At 35.9% G+C, this 25121-nt stretch overlaps 1 long non-coding RNA gene across 1 annotated transcript; it reads left to right on the forward strand.

The window, feature by feature from the left end:
* Nucleotides 1-6559: 6559 nt before the first annotated feature.
* On the forward strand, nt 6560-24079 carry LOC309636624. The gene is made up of 2 exons (XR_014250107.1): nt 6560-16866; nt 22107-24079. It is a non-coding gene; the product is annotated as an uncharacterized lncRNA (long non-coding RNA).
* Nucleotides 24080-25121: the final 1042 nt, after the last annotated feature.

Raw genomic sequence — 25121 nt, forward strand, 5'->3', positions numbered from 1 at the left:
ACTAGTTTTGTACACATTTTTAAAATAAATTTACTTTTTAAACTATGAAAATAAAAGCTTTCTTAACAATTTCTAAATTTGGTGAACAGCTATTTGAAACACATTTTAAAGGAAGATTTTTATATTCTTCTCCCTGCTTCCAGATGTGTTTCTGTTCAATTCAGTTTCCAGTCAACCAGTGGAGTAATCTATCTAAACTGCACTTCCTACTGTGTGGATTAATGCCCTTAGATAAGCAACGACAAATTATCAGTGCAAGGGAATTATTAGGGTTATTTCCTGTGTGCTTATAAAGATAAAGTGGAAGGAGCTGGAAAAGGCAGTGAGAGTCTGAGACTGAGAAGTGAGAAACTGAGAAGAAGGTCTGACACTCATGAAAGGAGAGGAGGAACAGAAGAGGAGTGAGTAGAAAAAGTCAGGCTGCATGCTGCATGCTGCAAAAAAGCAAACAAAATGCACTGAATATATTACAATGTAATAAAGTCATGCTAATTTTTTAATAGATCTTTATTGGAGTATAATTGCTTCACAACACCGTGTTTGTTTCTGTTGCACAACAAAGCTAATCAGCCATATGCATACACATGTCCCCATATCCCCTCCCTCTTGAGCCTCCCTCCCATCCTCACTATCCCACCCCTCTAGGTCATCGAAAAGCACAGAGCCCATCTGGCTGTGCAATGCTGCTGATTCCCACCAGCCAACTATTTTACATTCGGTAGTGTATATATGTTGATACTACTCTCACTTCGCCCCAGCTTCACCCTTCCACCCTATGTCATCTACTACATTCTCTATGTCTACTTCTTTATTCCTGCTCTGCAACTAGGTTTATCAGTACCATTTTTTTTTTTTTTTTTAGATTCCATATATATGCATTAGCATATGGCATTTGTTTTTCTCTTTCTGACTTACTTCACTCTGTATGACAGACTCTGGGTCCATCCACATCACTACAAATACCTCAATTTCATTTCTTTTTATGGCTGAGTAATATTCCATTGTATATATGTGCCACATCTTCTTTATCCATTCATCTGTCGATGGACACTTAGGTTGCTTCTATGTCCTGGCTATTGTAAATAGTGCTGCAATGAACATTGTGGTGTATGTCTCTTTTTGAATTATGGTTTTCTCAGCATATATGCCCAGTAGTGGGATTGCTGGGTCATATGGTAGTTCTATTTTTAGGTTTTTAAGGAACCTCCATACTGTGTTCCATAGTGGTTGTATCAATTTACATTCCCACCAACAGTGTAAGAGGGTTCCCTTTTCACCACACCTTTTCCAGCATTTATTGTTTCTAGCTTTTTTGATAATGGCCATTATGACTGGCATGAGGTGATACCTCACTGTAGTTTTGATTTGCATTTCTCTAATAATTAGTGATGTTGAGCATCTTTTCATGTGCCTCTTGGCCAACTGTATGTCTTCCTTGGTGAAATGTCTATTTAGATCTTCTGCCCATTTTTTAACTGGATTGTTTGTTTTTTTGGTATTGAGCTCCATGAGCTCTTTGTATATTTTGGAGATTAATCCTTTTTCTGTTGTCTCATTTGCAAATATTTTCTCCCATTCTGAGGGTTGTCTTTTTGTCTTGTTTATGGTTTCCTTTGCTGTGCAAAAGCTTTTAAGTCCCATTTGTTTATTTTTGTATTTATTTCTGTTACTCTAGGAGGTGGGTCAAAAAAGATCTTGCTGTGGTTTATGTCAAAGAGTGGTCTTCCTAAAAGTTTTATAGTGTCTGGTCTTACATTTAAGTCTTTAATCCATTCTGAGTTAATTTTTCTGTATGGTTTTAAATAGTGTTCTAATTTCATTCTTTTGCATGTAGCTGTCCAGTTTTCCAGCACCACTTATTGAAGAGGCTGTCTTTTCTCCATTGTATGTTCTTGCCTCCTTTTTCATAAATTAGGTGCCCATATGTGTGTGGGATTATCTCTGGGCATTCTATCCTGTACCATTGATCTATATTTCTGTTTTTGTGCCAGTACCATACTGTCTTGATTGCTGTAGCTTTGTGTTATAGTTTGAAGTCAGGGAATCTGATTCCTCCAGCTTCATTTTTCTTTCTCAAGATTGCTTTGGCTATTCAGGGTCTTTTGTGTTTCCATACGAATTGTAAGATTTTTTTGTTCTAATTCTGTGCAGAATGACATTGGTTGTTTGATAAGGATTACACTGAATCTGTAGATTGCTTTGGGTAGTATAGTCATTTTCACAACATTGATTCTTCCAGTCCAAGAACGTGGTATATTTCTCCACCTGTTTTTGTCATCTTTGATTTCTTTCACCAGTGTTTTATAGTTTTCTGACTACAAGTCTTTCGCCTCCTTAGGCAGGTTTATTCCTAGGTATTTTATCCTTTTTGTTGCAGTGGTAAATGGGAGGGTTTCCTGAATTTTTCTTTCTGATTTTTCATTGTTGGTGCATAGGAATACCAGAGATTTCTGTGCATTAATTTTGCATCCTGCAACCTTACCAAATTCATCAATTAGTTCTAGTAGTTTTCTGGTAGCATCTTTAGGATTTTCTATGTGTAGTATCATGTCATCGGCAAACAGTGACAGTTTTACTTCTTCTTTTCCAATTTGTATTCCTTTTATTTCTTTTTCTTCTCTGATTGCTGTGGCTAGGACTTCCAAAACTATGTTGAATAAGAGTGGCAAGAGTGGACATCCTTGTCTTGTTCCTGATCTTAGTGGAAATGCTTTCAGTTTTTCACCATTGAGAATGATGTTTGCTGTGGGTTTGTCATATATGGCCTTTATTATGTTGAGGTAGGTTCCCTCTATGCCCATTTTCTGGAGAGTTTTTATCATAAATGGGTGTTGAATTTCATCAAAAGCTTTTTCTGCATCTATTGAGATAATCATATGGTTTTTATTCCTTAATTTGTTAATGTGGTGTATCACATTAATTGATTTGTTTATATTGAAGAATCCTTGCATCCCTGGGATAAATCCCACTTGATCATGGTGTGTGATCCTTTTCATGTGCTATTGGATTCTGTTTGCTAGTATTTTGTTGAGGATATTTGCATCTATGTTCATCAGTGATATTGGTCTCTAATTTTCTTTTTTTGTGATAACTTTTTCTGGTTTTGGTGTCAGGGTGATGGTGGCTTCGCAGAATGAATTTGGGACTGTTTCTGCCTCTGAAATTTTTTGGATGATTTTGAGAAAGATCAGTGTTAGCTCTTCTCTAAATGTTTGATAGAATTCACCTGTGAAGCCATCTGGTCCTGGACTTTTGTTTGTTGGAAGATATTTAATTATGGTTTCAATTTCATTACTTGTGATAGGTCTGTTTATATTTTCTAATTCTTCCTGGTTCAGTCTTGGAAAATTGTACCTTTCCAAGAATTTGTCCATATCTTCGTGGTTGTCCATTTTATTGGCATATAGTTGTTTCTAGTAATCTCTTATAATCCTTTGTATTTCTGGAGTGTCAGTTGTGATTTCTCCTTTTTCATTTCTAATTTTATTGAATTGCATCCTCTCCCTTTTTTTCTTGATGTTTCTGACTAAGGTTTTATCAATTTTGTTTATCTTCTCAAAGAACCAGCTTTTAGTTTTATTGATCTTTGCTATTGTTTTCTTCATTTCTATTTCATTTATTTCTGCTCTGATCTTTATGACTTCTTTTCTTCTACTGACTTTGAGATTTCTTTGTTCTTCTTTCTCTAGTTGTTTAAGTGTAGGGTTAGATTGTTTATTTGAGATTTTTCTTATTTCTTGAGGTGAGATTGAATTGCTATAAACTTCCCTCTTAGAACTGCTTTTGCTGCATCCCATAGGTTGTGGGTCGCTGTGTTTTCATTGTCACTTGTTTCTATGTATTTTTTTATTTCTTCTTTGATTTCTTCAGTGATTATTTAGTAGCACACTGTTTAGCCTCCATGTATTTGTGTTTTTTACAGTTTTTTTCCTATAATTGATTTCCAATCTCATAGTGTTGTGGTCAGAAAAGATGCTTGATATGATTTCAATTTTCTTAAATTTTCCAAGGCTTGATTTGTGACCCAAGATGTGATCTATCCTGGAGAATGTTCCATGTACACTTGAGAAGAAAGTGTATTCTGCCACTTTTGGGTGGAATGTTCTATAAATATCAATTAGATCTATCTGGTCTATTGTGTCAGTTAAAGCTTGTGTTTCCTTATTTATTTTCTATTTGGATGATCTGTCCATTGGTGAAAGTGGGGTGTTAAAGTCCCCTACTATTATTGTGTTATTGTCGATTTCTCCTTTCATGGTTGTTAGCATTTGCCTTATGTATTGAGGTGCTCCTATGTTGGGTGCATAAATATTTATAATTGTTATATCTTTTCTTGGATTGATCCTTTGATCATTATGTAGTGTCCCTCCTTATCTCTTGTAACAGTCTTTATTTTAAAGTCTATTTTATCTGATACGAGTATTGCTACTCCAGCTTTCTTTTGATTTCCACTTGCATGGAGTATCTTTTTCCATACCTTCACTGTCAGTCTGTATGAGTCCCTAGGTCTGAAGTAGGTCTCTTGTAGACAGTATATATATGCGTCTTGTTTTTGTATCCATTCAGCCTGTCTCTGTCTTTTGGTTGGAGCACTTAATCCATTTACATTCAAGGTTATTATCAATATGTATGTTCCTATTACCATTTTCTTGATTGTTTTGGGTTTTTTTTGTAGGTCTTTTCTTTCTCTTGTGTTTCTTGGCTAGAGAAGTTCCTTTAGCATTTGTTGTAAAGCTGGTTTGGTGGTGCTGAATTCTCTTAGCTTTTGCTTGTCTGAAAAGCTTTTGACTTCTCCATTGAATCTGAATGAGATCCTTGCTGGGTAGAGTAATCTTGGTTGTAGGTTTTTCTCTTTCATCACTTTAAGTATAGCCTGCCACTCCCTTCTGCCCTGCAAAGCTTCCACTGAAAAATCAGCTGATAATCTGATTCATTATCAGATTATGGGGATTCCATTTTATATTATTTTTGTTTTTCCCTTGCTGCTTTTAATATTTTTTCTTTGAATTTAATTTTTGTTAGTTTGATTAATATGTGTCTTGGTGTGTTTTTCCTAGGGTTTATCTTGTATGGGACTCTCTGTGCTTCCTGGACTTGGGTGACTATTTCCTTTCCCATGTTAAGGAAATTTTCCACTATAGTCTCTTCAAATATTTTCTCAGACCCTTTCTTTTTCTCTTCTTCTTCTGGGACCCCTATAATTCGAATGTTGGTGCATTTAGTGTAGTCCCAGAAGTCTCTGAGATTGTCTTCAAATTTTTTCATTCTTTTTTCTTTATTCTGCTCCTTGACAGTTATTTCCACCATTTTGTCTTCCAGCTCACTTATTCGTTCTCCTGCCTCACTTATTCTGTTAGGTGATTCCTTCTAGTGAATTTTTCATTTCAGTTATTGTGTTGTTCATCTCTTTTTGTTTGTTCTTTAGTTCTTCTGGAGCTTTGTTAAACATTTCTTGTATTTTCTCAATCCGTGCTTCCATTCTACTTCCGAGACTCTGGATCATCTTTACTATCATTACTCTGAATTATTTTTCACGTAGATTGTCTATTTCCCCTTCACTTATTTGGTCTTGTAGGTTTTTACCTTGCTCCTTCATCTGTGACGTATTTTTTTGCTGTCTCACTTTTTTTTTTTTTAATGATTGGGATTCTGTTCCTGTTTTACTGGTTGTTTGGCCTGAGGCTTCCAACAGTGGAGTTTGTAGGCAATTGGGTAGAGCTGGGTCTTGGTGCTGAGATGACGACCTCTGTGAGACCTCACTCTGATGAATATTCCCTGGGGTCTGAGGTTCTCTGTTAGTCCAGTGGTTCGGAGTCAGAGCTCCCACCGCAGGAGCTTCTGCCTGACCCTGGGCTCGCAAACCAAGATCCCGCAAACCATGTGGGGTGGCAAAAAAAAAAGAGAACAATAACTAATTAAAAAATAAAATTATACTAGGAAACTAACAGGTATGTTAGAAAGAATGTAAAAATAAACATATAGATGAATCAACCACCAGAAGGTTTATCAGTACCACAATAATAAAAAAAGGGAGGAGGGAAAGGGAAAAAAAAAATGGGGGGAAGGCCTTGGATGTGGAGAGTGGGACTTAAGCAAGGGCAAGTTTTGGGCAGTGTGTGGGGCTGATGCTCAGGACCCACAGGGCTGGAAAAGGCCCTGGGGGCTGTGGGGGGTGGGCTTAGGCTCAAGGAACAGAAGGGGCCCAGGCGTGCCCCCCCACCCCTGGTCTCAGAGGGCACGGGACCTCACCTGTGAGCCGAGCAGGCTTTCTGGGCTCGAGTGGGTGGGGCAAATGCCCTCCCCTCTCCTGCTCCTCCAGTCTGGAGTCTGGGAGGCCCCCTCCCACCTGCCTCTCCTGATCTCCCCAGCCTCCCTCCTATGCCCCCAAGGATCCACGTGACCTGGAGGGGAGGGTTTGGAGAGCAGGGGATTGGCCTGGGAGCTCAGCAGTCTCCCCATGCCTGAGTGGGCAGGGCAATCGCCCTCCACTTTTCACCCACTCCTCCCAGAGGCCCCCTCCCACCTGCCTCTCCTGTTCTCCCCTCGGCCTCCTTCCTATGCCCCCAAGGACCCACGCGACCTGGGGGGGGGCTTTGGATTTCAGGGGACCAGCCTGGGAACTCAGCAGGCCCCCTGGGCCCCAGTGGGAAGGGCAATTGCCCTCCACTCTGCTCCTGCTCCTCCTGGATGACCCCTCCCATGCAGCCTGGATGGGGCTTTGTGAGGGGGGAACCAGCTTAAGAACTCAGGAGGCTCGCCAGCCCCAGTGGGCCAGGCGATCACCCTCTGCTCCTCTCCCACTCTTCCCAGAGAGTCCCTCCCACCTGCCTCTCCTGATCTCCCTGGCCTCAGGGGCACCGATCTTGTCTGGCCTCCACTTCTCCTCCCCTCTCAGTCCCCCTACATCCTACTGGTTCACTCTGGGGTTCCTCCTGTCTCCTTGGGCATCAAAGTCCCCCACCAGTGGCCGGCAGTCACCCTAGTTGTGGGGAGATGCTAACTCCGTGTTTTTCCACACTGCCATCTTGACACCTCCCTTATCAAGTCATGCTAATTTGAACTAAGAATTAGTCAAAAAATATATTATTATTATTCAGGATCCATTTGGGGAAACAAAGTTCACTATAGAGACATCCAGCTTTCCATTATAGTTTATTACAGGATATTGAATATAGTTCCTTGTGCTGTGCAATAAGACCTTGTAGTTTATCCATTCTACATATAATAGTTTTCATCTGCTAGTCCCAAACTCCCAATCCATCGTGCCCCCACCCTCTCTCCCCCTTGGCAACCATAAGTCTGTTCTCTCTGTCTGTGAGTCTGTTTCTGATTTGTTGATAAGTTCATTTGTGTCATATTTTAGATTCCATATATAAATGATATCATATGGTATTTGTCTTCCTATTTCTGACTTACTTCGCTTAGTATGATCATCTCTAGGTCCATCCATGTAGCTGTAAATAGGATTATTTCCTTCTTTTTCACTGCTGAGTAATATTCCATTGGATATATATACAACATCTTTATTCAGTCATCTGTCAATGGGCATTTAGGTTGTTCCCCTGTCTTGGCTATTGTAAATAGTGATGCTATGAATATAGGGGTTCATGAATCTTTTTGAATTATAGTTTTGTCTGGATATATGCCCAGGATGGGATTGCAGAACCATATGGCAACTCTATTTTTAGTTTTTTGAAGAACTTCCGTACTGTTCTCCATAGTGGTTGCACCAATTACATTCCCACCAACAGTGTGGGAGGGTTCCCTTTTCTCAACACCCTCTCCTGCATTTGTTACTTGTAGACTTTTAATGATGGCCATTCCCAACAGAGAGAATTTTATATGAAGAATTGTTGATGAATATTGGAAGGGCTAGGATAGCAAAGAGGAAAAGGAAAGAGGGCTGGAGGGACAAAGCTGACACCAAAGAAAAGTGGCCACCTATGCCCAGTCTTCTTTGGTCTAGAATCAATCAACCCATTCCTGCTACTACTACAGAAACTGACAGCATTTGCCAGCCACTACTACAGTATTGGAGCCAGAGGAGGAACCTTTGCTCTTCCTGCTGTCTTCTTATCTCCCACTAGTACGTTCTATTAGCAGAACTCATCAGCAAGAGAGCCAGCAAGGAAAACTGAGAAACAAAGCTTGCAGACTTCTAACCTTCTTTAATACACAGATAAAACACAGAAGGGTGGGAACAGGGGTTGAGGGCAAATAGGCAAATGTCTGGCATAGTAGGTATGCCAGTCAGCGATGAATTCAAGAATGTGAAAGTTATAGTTTAAAACAGAAGTGAGAATTTAAACTACATAAAGAATTTCTAGTTTTATTGCATTGCGGTATGGTGTTTCTTTCCTATAGTTTCTATTTTTTTAATAATGAGAATTTTTTGAGCATATGAATTCTTGTACATATATTTTAAAAGAACTAGTATCTTTACCTCTGGTGTACAAAAGATGAAAATTATACACACACATTTATTTATTCTTAATATTCTTATTGCCTTCACCAATAATATTTTTAGTTTGTTTAAACTGCTCTTCCATGTAAGCAGAAACATAAATCCCTATTTCCAAAGGAAATTCTGGTCAGTTGGGCAAGGTAGGAGGATGGAAGGAAATTAATCATGAATTGCAAAGATTATAGATCTTGGAAGACCTATCAAAGAAACATCAGACTCCTCTTTATGGCCTGAGTAAAATCCTCTTTGTCTCACCTCTGATTTCAGCCATGGTTAGAATAGACAATTTCTTGAGCCTTCCACCCGTCTCATGCTGACAGTGTCTTGTTCAGATTAAGACCTAGTGTCCCTATGTCTTTCACTCTCTGCCTGGGCTTCTCTCATTTCACAGAAGCTGGTAGGAGCAACCAGCCTGTGAAACCAGGAGGTGCCAAGGTGTTAATGCTCCCAAGGGCATCTCCTAATCAATGGGAGACAGGGCCGATATATAAATAATTCTCCTGGTCTAGCCTCTGTAATGCTATTGTGAGTTATTTTTTATGCTCCTCAGAAAGTTCTGGTTGGATTTGAGCCCCATTTATATTTAATATTTTATTTTGTGGATTTCAATACACCATTTAGAGTTTTTAGCTTCCCCTCTTTTTTGCCATTGTGGTTGTCCTCTTGTTCTCATAATTCTATGAATGTGGTTGACTTCAAAATTAGCAGGAAGTTTTTATTTATTTATTTATTTATTTATTTATTTATTTCTGGTGTACAGCAAAGTGATTCAGTTTTATATATATATATATATATATATATATATATATACATACTCATATATATTCTTTTTCAGTTTCTTTTCCATTATAGATTATTAAAAAATATTGTATATAGTTCCCTGTGCTATACAGTATGACCTTGTTGTTTGTCTGTTTTACATAAAGTATCATGTATCTGTTAATCCCAAGCTCCTAGTTTATCCCTATCCCACCCTTTCCCTTTTGGTAACCATAAGTTTCTTTTCTATGTCTGTGAGTCTGTTTCTGTTTTATAAATAAGTTCATTTGTATCATTTTTTTAGATTCTACATATAAGTGATATCATATGATATTTGTCTTTCTCTTTCTGACTTACTTCACTTAGTATGATAATCTCTAGGTCCATCCATGTTGCTGCAAATGGTATTATTTCATTCATTTTTATGGCTGAGTACTATTCTGTTGTATATATATAATACATTCCATATATTATGTATGTTTGTCATATATATACATATATATATATAGAGAGAGAGAGAGAAAGAGAAAGAGAGAGAGAGAGACAACATCTCCTTCAGTCACCTGTCGATGGACGCTTAGGTTTCTTCCATGTCTTGGCTATTGTAAATACTGCTGCTATGAACATTGGTGTGCATATATCTTTTGGAATTAGAGTTTTCTCTGAAAATTACTGGTAATTTTTTTAACTGCCTTTTTTCCCCCTGAGCTCTAATCTTGATAAAAATTTTAAGTTTTTCAAAGCATTTCTTTAAGCAATTTTTATGAACTCTTAATTTCTTAGACTTTGCAAAACTTGAGATTTGTCTTGTTATCTTTGTGCACAAAAGGCAGCTTATTATTAGTGTAATTTTAACGTCATAAAAAGTTTTTAAAGTTATATTGCTTTTTGAAAAAGAAAACAGAGTTTTTTTACAGAGGAAAAGCTGAGACCAACTTGCTTTTAATTGCTGTATTCAATATATACTTGGCTCCCTACTGATCCACACACCACCACCATCCCTCATTCCTTGCCTGGATTTTTTTTAATTAATTGAAATTAGGTAATTAACTCAATATATATTTACTGCATATTTACTATCTATTAGAAAATATTTTTGGTGGTGGTGCACATAGCAGTGGATCAAAAGTAAAAAACTTCCAGCTTTCCTGAAGCTTAACTTCTAATAGAGGAACAAAAAGACAATTTATATGATATGTAAATATATGTAATATTTTGGATGGTGATAAGTGCTAAGGATACGCTTATTAAATTTAAGTATGTTACCAAGATATTTCTAAGTTTAAGTCTCCTTTCATTACTCTACCTTTAAATGCCACTTTTCATTTTAATCCTAAGGTCTTATAAAATCTGGAAACTCAAATCCATTATATTCTCTCCCTAATTTTAAATTTTTGTTCTCTTTTTCTTTATTTCACAAGTATTTTTCAAGAACGTCCTTTTTGAACTATTTATTTTATTGTCTGCAGTATCAATTAGCGACTTCCAAATTCCAACCGTGATTTAATTTGATTATATTCATTCTCATATCTTAAAATCAACTTTTTTAATAAGAGAAACTCATTCATTCATTCATCCATTCAAAAGATATTTAAAATTTTTGTGCCAGGTGCTAGAGAATGCTAAGATGAAAATACTCAGAGTAATATTCTCTCATATTAACAACAGATAGAAAAATATTTTTAAAGCAATTTTCCTTTTCTATGATGGTCTAAATCTAATCAAGGGAAGAATATGCACTTTGCAGGTTATATTTCTTTTTTATAGGTTACTTGTTGACATTTTATGTTTACTTAACTTTGAACAAAAAGATTTCTATTTAGTCTTTGGGTTTGAGGACAGCTAGAATGTAAGGATTAGACTCAGTTCTTCGTAACACACTAAGACCGTGGCAGGCTACCCAACTGTTCCTTGAAACTGGAGGGCAGTTGAGTTCTTACTAGGCAGAGTTTCTGGCTTTGGTTAAATTATATGTATTCATTTATTTGTTCATTTATTTTATTTGTTTGTTTATTTGTTCATCCAACCAGGTTTTGTAGTGGAATCCAATTTGAATAAAAAGAGAAAGAGCTGCTAAAGGCTTATCAAGCTGCTTATGGGCATTTGAAGTACATGGAACGTGGGAACTAGTGGAAACTTAGGCTGTACATTTTGCTTGCGTTTCTATCTTTACAAATGGACATTTGCTTAGAGGAAGCCTGTGATGCTGGTACATAAGGAGGAACAACCTGTATCTTAAATAGTCTAAATGATGAAAGAATTAAGTGAGAAAAATGGAGAAGGCTCTGAATAAAAACCCGTTCTTAGTCCTGACCCATTAGAAAAGAGTTTTGAAAATATTTCTTTCTGAACCAGAATACTGGTTTCTTATATCACAGTGGGATTGCATTGAGTATGAATTCTTTTTCAGGTAGTTTCCTAGCTATATTAAGATTCTATAGCTTATCGGTCCTTCATATTTCTAAATGAGAAATTTCCCATAGTCTAAGTTATGGAACTTCAAACTATTTTCCATCATTTCAGTATGTCAAATATAAAGATTGAAAGACTCTTCACACACAACTACTAACTCCTGTGTGCCTAGAGCCCATGCTCCACAACAAAGAGAGGCCACCGCAATGACAAGCCCACACACCACATGGAAGAGTGGCCCCTACTCGCTGCAAATAGAGAAAGGCTGCTTGCAGCAACGAAGACCCAACGCAGCCAAAAATAAATAAATAAACTTATTTTAAAATAAATAAATAAATAAATAAAATAACGATTGAAAGACTCATAGTAAATAGTAAACTTTGCTATATGTGTGAAATGAACATTTTACTATACTTGTTTTATCACATTTATAATCATTTGTCATCCCTTTAGCTACTCATCTTACTTTTAAGAATTGCAGATTTTTTTTTCCTAAATACTTTAGCATCCATATCATTAACTAGAGTTCAATATTTTTGCAGTTTTTAATGTAAAATTTATATAAAACAAAATACACAAATCTTGTACATTTGGTGGGTTTTGACAAATGCTATGTAACAAGTCTCCATCAAGCTATAGAACGTTACTATCACAAAGTTCTTTCATGGACTTCTCAATTTCTCCCCTAAGTTCTCAGAGCCAAAAACTGTTCTTATTTTATTCCATCATAGATTAGTTTTGCTTGTTTTAGAACTTCAAATAAATAGAACCACACAGTACGTATTCTTTTTTGTAAGATTTTTCCTACTCAGCATAATGTTTTAATCTTCATCCATGTCATTCATTTCAATAGTTTGTTTGTTTTTATTGGTGAGTTATATTCCATTGTATAAATATATCAGAGTTGATTTATGTTTCCATTCATTTATGGACATCTGATTGTTTCCAAGTTTTGCCTATTTTGAATAAAACTATAATTTTATTTAATAATATTTTATTAAGTATCTTTGAGGATTTAAGTGTAACATTTTTATATCTATGTCCACGAGGGATATTTGTCTGTAATTTTTTTTTGGTAATATTTTCTGTGAGATATCAATATTAGGATTATGCTGGCTTCATAAAATGAGTTAGCAAATATTCCCTCTTCCTCTAATTTCTGTAAGCCTTTGTGTAAATTTGGTGCTATTTTTCCTTATATTTTGATAGAATTCACAAATGAAACCACTTGGGCCTGGAGTTTTCCCTGTGGAAAGTCTTTTGGTGATTGATTTGACTTATCTGTTAATTGTAGAACATTTCAGATTTTCAATTTAATTTAATGTCAGTTTTGGTAAGCTGTTCCTCTCTGCCCCCAGGATTTATCTATTTCATCTAGGTTGTCAATAAATTTTGGGCATAAAGTTGATCATAATATTGTTTTATTATCCTTTTAATATCTGTAAGATAAGCAGTGATAGCAATACTTTTGTTCCTCTTATTGGTAATTCGTGTTATTTATTTATTTTTATCAGTCTAACTAGGGACTTATTATTTTGTTGATCTTCTAAAAAACGCAAGTTTGGCCTTACTAATTTCTCTATTGCTTGTCTGTTTTTTATTTCATTAATATCTGCTGTTATCTTGATCATTTCCTTCATTTTACTTACTTTGCCTTTAATTTCCTCTGTTTCTGTCCTCTTTTGGATTTTTGAATATTTTCAGAATTGCAATTTAATTTATCTGTTGGCTTTTTAATTATACCACTTTGCATATTTTTTAGTAGTTGCTGTAGGTATTAAAATATACATCTTTAAATTTTCACAGTGAACTTAGAGTTAATATTGTGTCATTTCACGTAAAATGCAGAACTTTACAATTGTCTATAGGTTTATATAATATCCCTCACTTTATGCTCTCATGGATATAACATTTTATTTCTATATACATTATAAATTCCATGAGACAATGTTGTAATTTTTGCTTTAAACCATCATATGAATTTTAAAGAAATTTAGAGAAAAAGAGAATAGTCATTTATCTTTATATTTGCCATTTTCAGTATTCTTTATTCTTCCTGAGGATATGAGCTTCCAGTGACGTATCTCTTCAGCCTCAGAACTGCCTTTGGCAATTCTTTTAATTTACGTCTGCTGACAACAAATTCTCTCATATTCTTTTTAGCTGAAGATATATTTCCCTACATTCTAGAGGGACATTATTGCTAGATATAGAATTCCTGGTTGATAGTTTTTGTTTCTTTGATATTTTGCTTTCATCACCTTAATGATCACCTTAATGATATTTTCCCACTGTCTTCTGGGTTCCAAGTGTTCTGATAAGTAAATGGTATAATGATTTATTTTTTCTCTCTGTATGTAATGTTTCATTTTTCTTTGACTACTTTCAATTTTTTCCTCTTTTTCTTTGGTTTTGTGCAGTTTTATTTTAATATATCTAAGTATGGTTCTCTTCATATTTTTCCTGCTTGGGAATTACTGAGGTTCTTAAATTTTTCGGTTTTTGTCTTTTATCAAATTTTGAAAAAATTCAGCTGTTATTTCTTTAAAATATATTATGTTCCATTCTATATTCTTCTGAGACTTCAATTACATGTATAAACAAATATTTTGATATTATTCCATAATATCAAAAAAAAGTTCTGTTAATTTATTTTTCAATGTTTATTTTTTCTATTCCATAGATTGGATAATTCCTATTGATCTACCTTCAAGTTCACTCAATATTTCTTCTGTCTTCTCCATTCTCCTGCTAAACTTATTCAGTACATTTTATATATCAGATATTTATAAATAAATTATTTTCAGCTCTAGAATTTCCTTTTTTTTTGCATGGCTTATATTTCTCTGCTGAGATTTCCTATATTTTTTTCATTGCAACCATATTTATACGTGATCAGAAGCATACTACCTGCTTTAAAATCTCTATCTGCTAATTTCATACCTAAATGATGTCAAGATTGGTCAATGTTGGTTGTCGTTTGTCTAGAGAATTTGTCAAGTATTTCTGTTTCTTTTTATGTTGACTAAATTTGAATGCATTCTGACATTAATTGCCATGTTGCAGAAACTCTGGATTCTCTTTTATTCCACCCAATAGTGTTGATATTTTCATTTTAGCAGGAATTAAATTGGTTGTAGTGGAAATATAAATGTTTTTTCTTGGGCAACAGTTCAAATATCAGTTAAGTTTTAGCTGTTTTTTTTTTTTTTTTTTCCCTTGTCTGTGCTGTTTTGGGTTTGCTTTATGCATGCATGGTTCAAGACTCAGGCTGAAAATGTGAGCCAAGTTTATCACAGAACCTGGGGCCTTTCTACCACACTACCTTTCTTTTTTCTAACATGCCCACCTCACTCTCCAGCAGCTATGGGTCCCCTTAATTCTATCCTCTGGACCTTCAGGACAAAAAAAGTATGAGTTTTCTATTCAACTTCAGCTTGTTCTTAGGCCAAAATTCATAAAACAGAAAATTTAATCCATGTGAGTCCCTTTTTCTAAGTGTATGGCCCACTCTACAATCTGTATACGTTTTTCACATTTTTTTAAGTTGTCGGTTTTTGTATTTGTGTAGAGTTGAAGTTGACATATTTCAGGATGTCAGTCTGATGAGAGTATGCTTAGCCTTTCAGGAATGATAATTCACTTCAAACTATTTTGATCTTACATGTGATCAACTAAAAAATGATGAGCTTGAACATTTTTTGTAACATCTTTATTAAGATGTAATTTGTATATCACAAAATTCACCCTTTTAAAGTTTAAACTTCAAGGTTTTTAGTATATTCTTACAGAGTTATGTAAGAATCATCACTATCCAATTTTAGAACATTTTCATCACCTGAAAAAGAAACCCTGCACCCAATAGCAGCCATTCTCCATTCATCTTCCCTCTAGCCCTTAGAAACCACTAAACTACTTCCTAACTGTATAGATTTACCTATCCTGGACATGGCCTATAAATGGAATCATAAAATATGAGTTATTTTGTGACTGGTTTCTTTCACTTGGCATAATATTTTTGAACTCATCCATGTTGTACATGTATCAGAACTTCATGCCTTTTTAATGCCAAATAACATTTCGTTTTATAGATATGCCATATTTTGCCTACCCATCCATCAATTGATGAGCATTTGGGTTGTTTCCAATTTTTGGCTATTATGAGTAATGCTGCTATAACATCCTGTACAAGTTTTTGTGTGGACATCTATTATTTCTCTTGATGTGTATCTAGGAGTGGGATGACCGATCATATAGTAACTCTATGTTCAATTTTTTGAGGAACTGGCAAACTTTTTCAAAGAGGCTACATTGACTTACATTACCACCAGCAACGTACTAGGGTTGATGAAGAAGGCTTTAGGTTTGTCATTTTGCTATTTGTGTTCCATATGTCTTTTTTTCCCTCTATTTTTCATTACTGCCTTCTTTTGTATTAACTAAGTATTTTCTAGTGTATAATTTTAATTTTTTGCTGTTTATTTTATGAATATTATGAGTTTTTATAGTTATTTTCTTAGTAACTTCCCTAGGGAGTACAACTAATATCTTGTTTATAACAATCTAGTTCTGATTAGTACCAGCTTAACTTGAATAGTATACAAAACAATTTGTTCTAATATAGCCCCATTGATTTTCCACTCTTTTATGCTATTATTGACATACAAATTATACATTTTGAGTCCATCAACACAGTTTTATAAATATTGCTTTATGTAGTTGCTTTTCAAATGATATAGAAGAAATTATCTACAAAGAAAAATATATTTGTACTCTCGTCTATATTTACTTATGTAGTTACCTCTACTGGTACTCTTTATGCACCCATGTGGATTAAAATTACTGTCTAGTGTCCTTTTATTTCAACCTGAAAGATTCCCTTTAGTGTTTCTTATAAGGTAGGTCCCCTAGAAATTAATTTTCTCAGTTTTTTTAATCTTATGATGTATTAATTTTGCCTTCATTTTTGAATGGTAGTTTTCTTGGCTTATAGTCTTCTTTCAGTCCTTTGAGTTTATCATCTTACAGCATCCTGGCTTTCTTGGTTTCTGGTAAGTCAGTTGTTACTCTCATTGAAGATACCTTGCACATGATGAGTTTGTTTATTGTTTTCTCTCTCTGTTGCTCCTTTCAAGATCTCTCTTTGTCTTCTGACAGGTTGACTATGATATGCCTAGGTGTGGATCTCTTTTTGTTTATCCTACTAGGAGTGTTTCAAGATTCTTGGATGTGTAAGTTAATGTTGTTTGTCAAATTTGGGAAATTTTTAGCCATTCTTTATTCAAATATTCTTTCTGCCCTTTCTGTCTCTCTCCTTTTCTTCTGGGACTCTCACATGATGTGTATGTTGATATACTTGACCTTGATGGTATCCCTCAGGTTTCTGAGTTTCTGGTGATTTTCCTTTAAATTTTTTTTTTTCTGTGCCTCAGACTGGATAATTTCATTTAACCTATCTTCAAGTATACTTATTTTTCTTCTGTCAGCTCTTATCTGCTGTTATTCCTCTCTAGTGAATGTTTCACTTTAATGATCATACTTTTAAACTCCAGTATTTTTATTTGGTTTCATTTTATAATTTTAATTTCTTTGTTCATATTTTCTGTTTGAAAAACACAGTGTCTGTGTGACACTGTTATCATATTTTCCTTTAGTTTTTAAAATGTATCAATAATTTTATTTCATTAGTTGAGCATATTTATGATATCTGATTTAAAGTTTTTGTCTTGTAAGTCCAATATTTGGACTTCACAGGAACAATTTCTATTACCTGTTTTCTTTCTCATGTATTGGACACACTTTCCTGTTTCTTCATATAATATCTTGTAATTCTTTTGTTGAAACTTGGACATTTTAAGTAACATAGCATCGTAGCTCTGGGAATAGATCTCTACCTTCTCCCCCAGACTTTGTTCTTGTTGTTGTTGTTGTTTATTTGTTTAGTGAATTGTCTGGAAAATTCTGTAATACCTTATTCTTTGTTATGTGCAGGTATCAAAGTCTCATCTCTGCTTAGTTATCTTTGTATCCAGATAGTGATTGGACAGAGATTTTCTTAAATGTCCTGAACCAGTAAGTTTCCCACCTTTGTTGAAGGACCCAGTGTGTGTTGGACTAGGCTTTCAATGCTGGAGTAGTTTAAAGTTGTGCCTTATCCTTCAGTTCTTGCTTGCACAGAGCCTTAAGGTCAGCCATGGACACAGATTAGAGTTTTTCAAGTCTTTCTGTGCATGTGCCACTACACATGCAGATGGCCTTCTAGATTCCTAGAAACATGTTAGATATTTTCAAAACCCCCTATGGAGATCTCAGTTCCCTTATTTTCCTTTTAATTTTTTGGTTGTTCAATTACCCCAACTGGTATTGCTGTCCTAGGCAACTGTGATGTTAAACACTTGTCTCTGACTATTTTGGACAAATGCCCCATGGATACAGCTTTCCTCATCCAATGAGATCTGAGTGAGTTTGAATAAAGATGAGCCCAGAGAATTGGTTTTTTCCAGGGAGCTCCAAGATAGGTCAGATAGTGGCATTTCTTTGGGGATGGACTTTTGGGTGTTCCAAACCAGTTTGATCTACCCGCCATGGCTGCTAGACTGCTGTTTTTTAGTTATTGTGGTTCCAAAGTGGATAGTTCTTAAGGCTACTATAAAGCTGGGAGTAAGGGGACGGAAACAAAAGTTAAAATGCCACAAAGCTCAGTATTCTTACTGAGATTCAACCAGTTTTCTTGAATAAACTTTCCTTGGATTGTTGCAAGTTTTTGGTTAATTCCAGGAGCTCTTAAAAAGATGATTTGACAGTTGTTTATCAGTGTTCTCATTGCTTTTATGGAAGGGTGGATTTTTGGAGACCCTATTTGCCAGTGTTGCTTTCCAATAAACAAAGTAATTTATTTAATTCGTAAATATTTCCATGTACTAAAATACTAATTCTTTAAGCACATCATAAAGTATTTGAAAATAGAAATTTAAAACAAATGTAAAAAAAAGTAAATATAAATAAAAGTTGTAATATTCCCTATTGTACATCAATAGATCATCTTCCTGGGATATGAGTTTCCTAGATGAAAGCTTTTTGGAGGAGACTCTTTTCAAATTTCACTTCTGGTACGATTGAGAGTGCAAAAAATTTGTCGGGCTTGTAAGTTCTATTGATAATAAGTGATATAATAAGTGTAATTATCAGTATATTTTAAAAGCTTTTAATTTAAGTTTTACAGTGTTAAAACTGTAATGGGCCAAAGCCAGCCTGCTGGGGCAAATTCCAGCCAAGCCCATTTGCTTAAGCTACTTTCATGCTACAAAGGCGGATTTGAGTAGCTACAACAGAGACTGTATGGCCCAAAGAGCCTAAAATGTTTACTGTCAAGCCCTTTGCATAAAAATTTTCTGATCTTTGCAGTAGAGCAAGAGTAACAGTTTGCACTGGACTCTAGTGGTTCTCAAACTTTGGGATGTATCCAAACCATTACCATATTTGTAAACAAATACAGATTTCTGGGTTCTACCTCACAAATCATAACATCAATGAGTTACTTGCTCTCTGATTTTCAGTTGAGCTTGGTGGATGAAGAGCCCTAGGAGATGGGAAGAAGGGAGAAAAGTGAGGTCAAAATATTTATTCCCCTTGTTTCTTTCCTCCAAGCTCCTCTTACTTAGATGGCTGCTCTCTCCATCCATCCTTCTGTGTATCATACACTTCTGTGTATCAGTGTTCTAATAATCAGCTCCTCTTCTCACACCTTCAGATGTAGAGGGAGTAGTTGAGCTTATTATTCTCTGGGGTATTTAACAATCCTTTGTAGTTTCCTTAATCCCTATCCATACTTCCTTTAATAATTCCTTTGTTTAATTCTCCCAAATATATTTTTAGGGTACCTTTCCTTTCAAGCTGGAAATCTCACTAAAACTCCAAATCTTCCTTCTTTTTTTATATCAAAATTTCAGCCCATCCTTTTTCTATTGAACTCCTTTCTTAAAAAAAATATTATCTGTCCCTTTCAGTTTTGTGCTATCTTGAATTTAAAAATTCTACCTTCTATTTTTTTTCATCAAGCTGCTAATAAAATTGTGAACAGTTTAGGGCTAAGAATAATACCTGTAGATGGTTACTAAAAAACTCCTTCCTGGTTGATTTGATCCATTTATAGCAGTCTTCGGTGTTATTACACCAGTTACTAATCTATTTATTACAAAGCCTCTGGTCTTCATGCCTGCATTTTGGCCATTCTTTGCTGTCCATGACCTCTGATTCCCCCAAAGTCTCATATTCATAGTAAGTACAAGATTTCAGGGGTTACACATATATAGCCTGTCTCTATTCTCTGATCCTCAGGTTCTGCCAGATGGCAGACTAAAATTCAGACATACTTGACAAATGGCAATCTAATTATTTCAGTTTTTTCAAACTTGACTTCCCTTTGATGGATCCTGTAGAAAGTCTTTGCTTTATGACACTGTTGATGTCCTTGTGACACATGACAGTTTACACTTGATCACCCCCGTTAACATTGAGGTTCATCAGCATCTTAACAATAAACATTTCTTGAATTTCCCTTTTTGGCCAGGCTGCGTCACACTGAGCACCCTAAGCTAGAGAATTAAGATCAACATGAAGTACCTGGTAAAACAGGTCCATTTGACATGACAGCATACTACATTTATTTACACTACATAATACATGTATATCTTCTGTTTGGAAAGTTCTCTATATCTTTACTGAGTGTGAGCATAAGCAAAGACAGGTTTTTCAAAATTGCCCCATATATAATTTGCTCATAATTGCTTTTATGGAATTGCTCATCAGAAATCTGTCATTAAATCTTCTACAGAGAGCATAACATAGGTGATCAAAAATAAATTGCTTTTAGTATTGTGCATATATGAAGATATTGTTTTTATTTGTATAATTATTTTCAGCTCCTTAGTATAATATTTTCATGAATCAAAGTCAACTTGAAGACTATATCTCTTTATGAGAAGGAAATTGAGATTAGGAAATAGAGAAAAAAATATGTAGACAGATTTCAAATTTCAATTTTGATTCTATGGGAGAAGGACCAGGAAACATGTGCAGACACATTTCACTGTTTGTATTTTCTTAAAGAATTGAGGCATGTTGGTAAGCTAATGAAGGAAGAGGTCAATAGGGGACCACAACTGAATAGGACAGAATCATTAGTACTAGCTAGTGATTCCTCTGTCTTTATTTGCTGGTGCCAAAATGTGATTATATCAAAAATGAAAACACAGTGAGTTATGGAACATCTTTGTTCTTTCCTTAAATAATAAATACTACTAATAAATATTTAATAAGTACTATAGATGGCTAAAAAGCATGAAAACATAAGCAAATATGCATAATAAATAGTTATTTACATTACAGTATATGATTTTGTTCAATGATCTTACCTGATATATTCAGTGCATTGCCCCTTATCATGATGGTCAGGATCATTTTCAGAGAAGCTTTGTAGAACTTACATCTTGTATGGTTGAAAGGCATGCATTTGGGGACTCTCTTGAACAATTCTGCAAGGTACCTCCAATTCCTTGAATCTTTGGCAAGTTGACCTCTTTGGACTGGCTATGATCTTTTCATTCACCTTGTTGGAAGTGGATGATAGTTCACAAAAGAGTTTGGCTGACATGCTGTCTGTATCTTTGAATTTTTGAACCAGCTTTCCAACTGTGCTATGGGAAATGGCAGCTCTTTCAAAATGATATGCATTAAAGGGCTCTGCTATTCATTCTTATTATCAGCCTTTTCATCCACTTGGCAGTATTAGCTCAATCAATTCATTCTTCATCACTCTGGAAAAAACATGAAATTATAATATTTGGGTTTCCAAATTTTATGGACACCCTGTATATATTGGGGAATCTTCTGAGAATTTTTTATTTCATCCTAATGACAAGTCTATGAGTTGGCTTCTCTTATTCCATTTTGCAGAGGTACACATGGAGGCAGAGGGAAATTAAGTAATTTTTCCAGCATCACAGACAGAGCTCACAAATGGAAAATTATGGGTCTTGGGTTTGGGGAAGGAGAATAAATTAAAGAGAGTAAAATGAGTGAAGGAATATTATGTTAACTAGTAGAACACAAATATTTTGTAGTATGTTTATATAATATGATTACCGATTAATATAACCTGCTCTGTGGCTTGCATATTAGATGTCAGACTTTTAAGGAATGCCAGAATGATTTCCAGAGAGTTGTTCTAATAAGCATATTTCACCATGAAAGTGCCATGTGGCCTTTGACAAATTTTTAGCATCTCTTTGCCTTCAAAAAATGGAGATGATTATTTTAGCCATCTACCAGGTGAGTAGCTATTTGGGAATTTGAATATAAATTGTTTTTTGATTTCCTTGGAAGGAAGTCATACTATAAAAACAAATTTGGGCTATTATAATGACAAGTGTGTGAGTGTACATTAATTTCCCCCTTATGTTCTTATTGCCAGCAGATGGAGGCCGAAATTGAATTGCTGCTGACCGTTGTCCCTTGTTATGGCCTGTGGAGATATGACAATTGAGGAAGAATTTAGAGGAATGCCAAGTAGCAGAGCATGAGGAGTGGGTGTGACCCACTGCCTTGGACATTTTATGACTGATAGCATTTGGCAAGGAAAAAACTGCAGCCTTGCAAGTAGATCTCAACATCAACCATACCCCCACCCTCGCCCCTATTTGATTTGCCCTGTAATGTACGTATTTGCCAAAATCCACTCCTCTAATTTTCAGTTACTTCACTGGACCCCTCGCAAAATACCTAAATAATGAAATAAATTACATTTGAAAAAACTTCTTTGTATCATTGAAAATTTGGGCACAGAAAATAGAGGCAAGGCACATGAAATGTCTTGTCCATCCTACTTTTGATTCCTTTTGGGCTTGTCCTATTTTTCAGCCTGTTTGACCGGAAATTTTTACCTAGAGAGTCTTTGGATGATCTTCCAAGGGTGCCTGACCCACAGGAATTAGAAGTACAATCTCTGTTCATGCTGCAACATTCGGGTTTTTTCCCACCAGGAGAAAGTCTGTAGCTTTCACAAGATTCTCAAAGGGGCTTAAGACTTCAAAAAGCTTATGAGTCCCTGCTTTGGATCTTTGGTTTATGGGGCAGTGAAACTTTGTATGTTTGCTTTAACGATTGAGACACAGCATTTTATGTGAACGAGAACAAGGGAGTGGTGGAGAAAAACAGCTTGGAGGGCATTATTACCTTGCCCCATCTTCATCTCTGGTCATGAATTATTAATCATGAGGTAACACTTCATCTGATGCTTTGAAAACTCTCCCCCTGGTAAAAACAGCCTAATTGAATTGGAGGAAGTGGAGCAGGAAGAACTAAACATGGATGTCGATGGTTTCACCAAAAGCAATTATACACACTACAGCCTTCTCCACCTGTTTGAAAACCCAAGGTCCACTAATCCTCATGCCACAAGGGAACAAATGGGAAGGTAGAGGAAAAATGAAAACTGTTGAGCTTCAAGCCTGTCTTCCCTGAGAGCACTTCATTTTGGCCAAGGGGTGTATACCGGGGTAAGAGTGGATAAGGGGTGTGGCAGGGGTCTGATCAAAGAGAGATGAGAGTGGAAGCCAGTTCAGTCTCTCTGGAATGCATTTTGGCAATGTAACAAAAACTTTAACACAGGCATATTACCTAGTAATTCCGATTTTAGGAGGTTTATTTCGGCAACATGTATATCTAAAAATTTGAAATAACTCATATACATAATAGAATATGGAGTCATTAGAAATCATGATTAAATATATTTTTGATATGAAACTATGTTTTTGAAATTTTGTGTAAAAAGTAAAAAAAAAGGCAATAAAATAATACATATGTATGCAAAGTAGAGTATAATCCACATTGATGAGAAATGTAATACTATGGGATTGAGGAATATGTGCCTTGAGGCACACTTTTATATGATATAAGCATAGAAAGAATCTGATAGGATATACACTAAATGATAAAAATGGTCCCAGTGGGTGATATGATTGCAGTTAATTTATGTCTGCTTATCTTTATTTTCATTTTGTTTTTTTCAATTAAGCATGTACCCTTTTTTGTCATTAAATATACTAATACAAGTTTAGATTGTCTTCTTTTGAAAGTATAGACTCCAGGTTAAAAATAGATTGTCCTGGGCTTCCCTGGTGACGCATTGGTTGAGAATCTGCCTGCCAATGCAGGGGACATGGGTTCGAGCCCTGGTCTGGGAAGATCCCACATGCCGCGGAGCAACTAGGCCCGTGAGCCACAACTACTGAGCCTGCGCGTCTGGAGCTTGTGCTCCGCAACAAGAGAGGCCGCGATAGTGAGAGGCCCGCGCACCGCGATGAAGACTGGCCCCTGCTCGCTGCAACTAGAGAAAGCCCTCGCACAGAAACGAAGACCCAACACAGCCAATGAATAAATAAATAAAAACTCATTTGTGAGACAAATATTAAAAAAAAAAAAAAAAAAGATTGTCCTATAAGCAAAGGACCAGCTCTTGCCAGCTCCCAAGTGTTGAGTTCCACCGCAACTGAAGCAGACAGAGGTGACTTGGAGTGTGCCTGGGCTCCCCCCAGATGAGGAGGAGAGGCCAGTCCAGGCTATCGCCCAGGGTCTGCACCACCTCCTTCTATCCACAACCAGGTCAAACCAAGAGAGTTTCAGCCATGTTAAACAGTACATAGAAAAGCTTTTAAAGACCTTTGAAAACAAAGGAGAAAACAAAATCAGCTCAGACCCTAGCAGAATTTCCTACTTCAAGCTTCTACATGCTGACTTCCCTTCGCTCCCTGTGCTTACTCTGATTGTAGCATTTCCCAAATTATGCTAGACTCACCCTGCCTGTCTTTCTTACAGAATGCAGACTCTCTCCATCTTGGTTTCCACTGTATCCCCAATGCCTAGCACAGCACTCCATTCTTAAGTGCTGAGAGAATAAATGATTAAACAAATTCATGAATGAAGAGCATCAAGGAACTAGCATCTTAGCTATCCTGGATTCCCCAAAAGCAAAAGCAATGAAATCCAAGACTGGAAAACAGACATTTTTTCCAAAGATAACGAGAGTAGAACAGGCATCCCCAAGGGGTAAGAAATGATAACTCAAAATAGTGCACGTGGGGATTTGGAAGGGGTAACAAGGAGAGGAGTGCTGAACAAACAAGCTGAAATGAAAAGGCAGAGATGGGCTGCGGCAGTTATATTCTACCATCACAAGTGACATTACTGTAGGGATGGAGGAACAAAGGTTGTTTAGTTTGCAGAGAAGTGGATTCTTGAATGGGTGAAAATTAAATCTGTGGGATGATTTGAAGTGGAGACAGCACACAGGACGATTTTAGCCACCTAAACAAGAGTGACCGCGTGCAATGATTTCTATTCAACCCCCCTGGCTTCCTGGCCTAAGCTGATTGTTATTAAGCATTTATGTGGCATTTCATATGTACAAGTGCTTTACAATCATTTATTA

Source organism: Balaenoptera physalus, assembly GCF_965194825.1.
Source record: "Balaenoptera physalus genome assembly, chromosome: 1".
NCBI classification, from domain to species: Eukaryota; Metazoa; Chordata; class Mammalia; order Artiodactyla; family Balaenopteridae; genus Balaenoptera; species Balaenoptera physalus.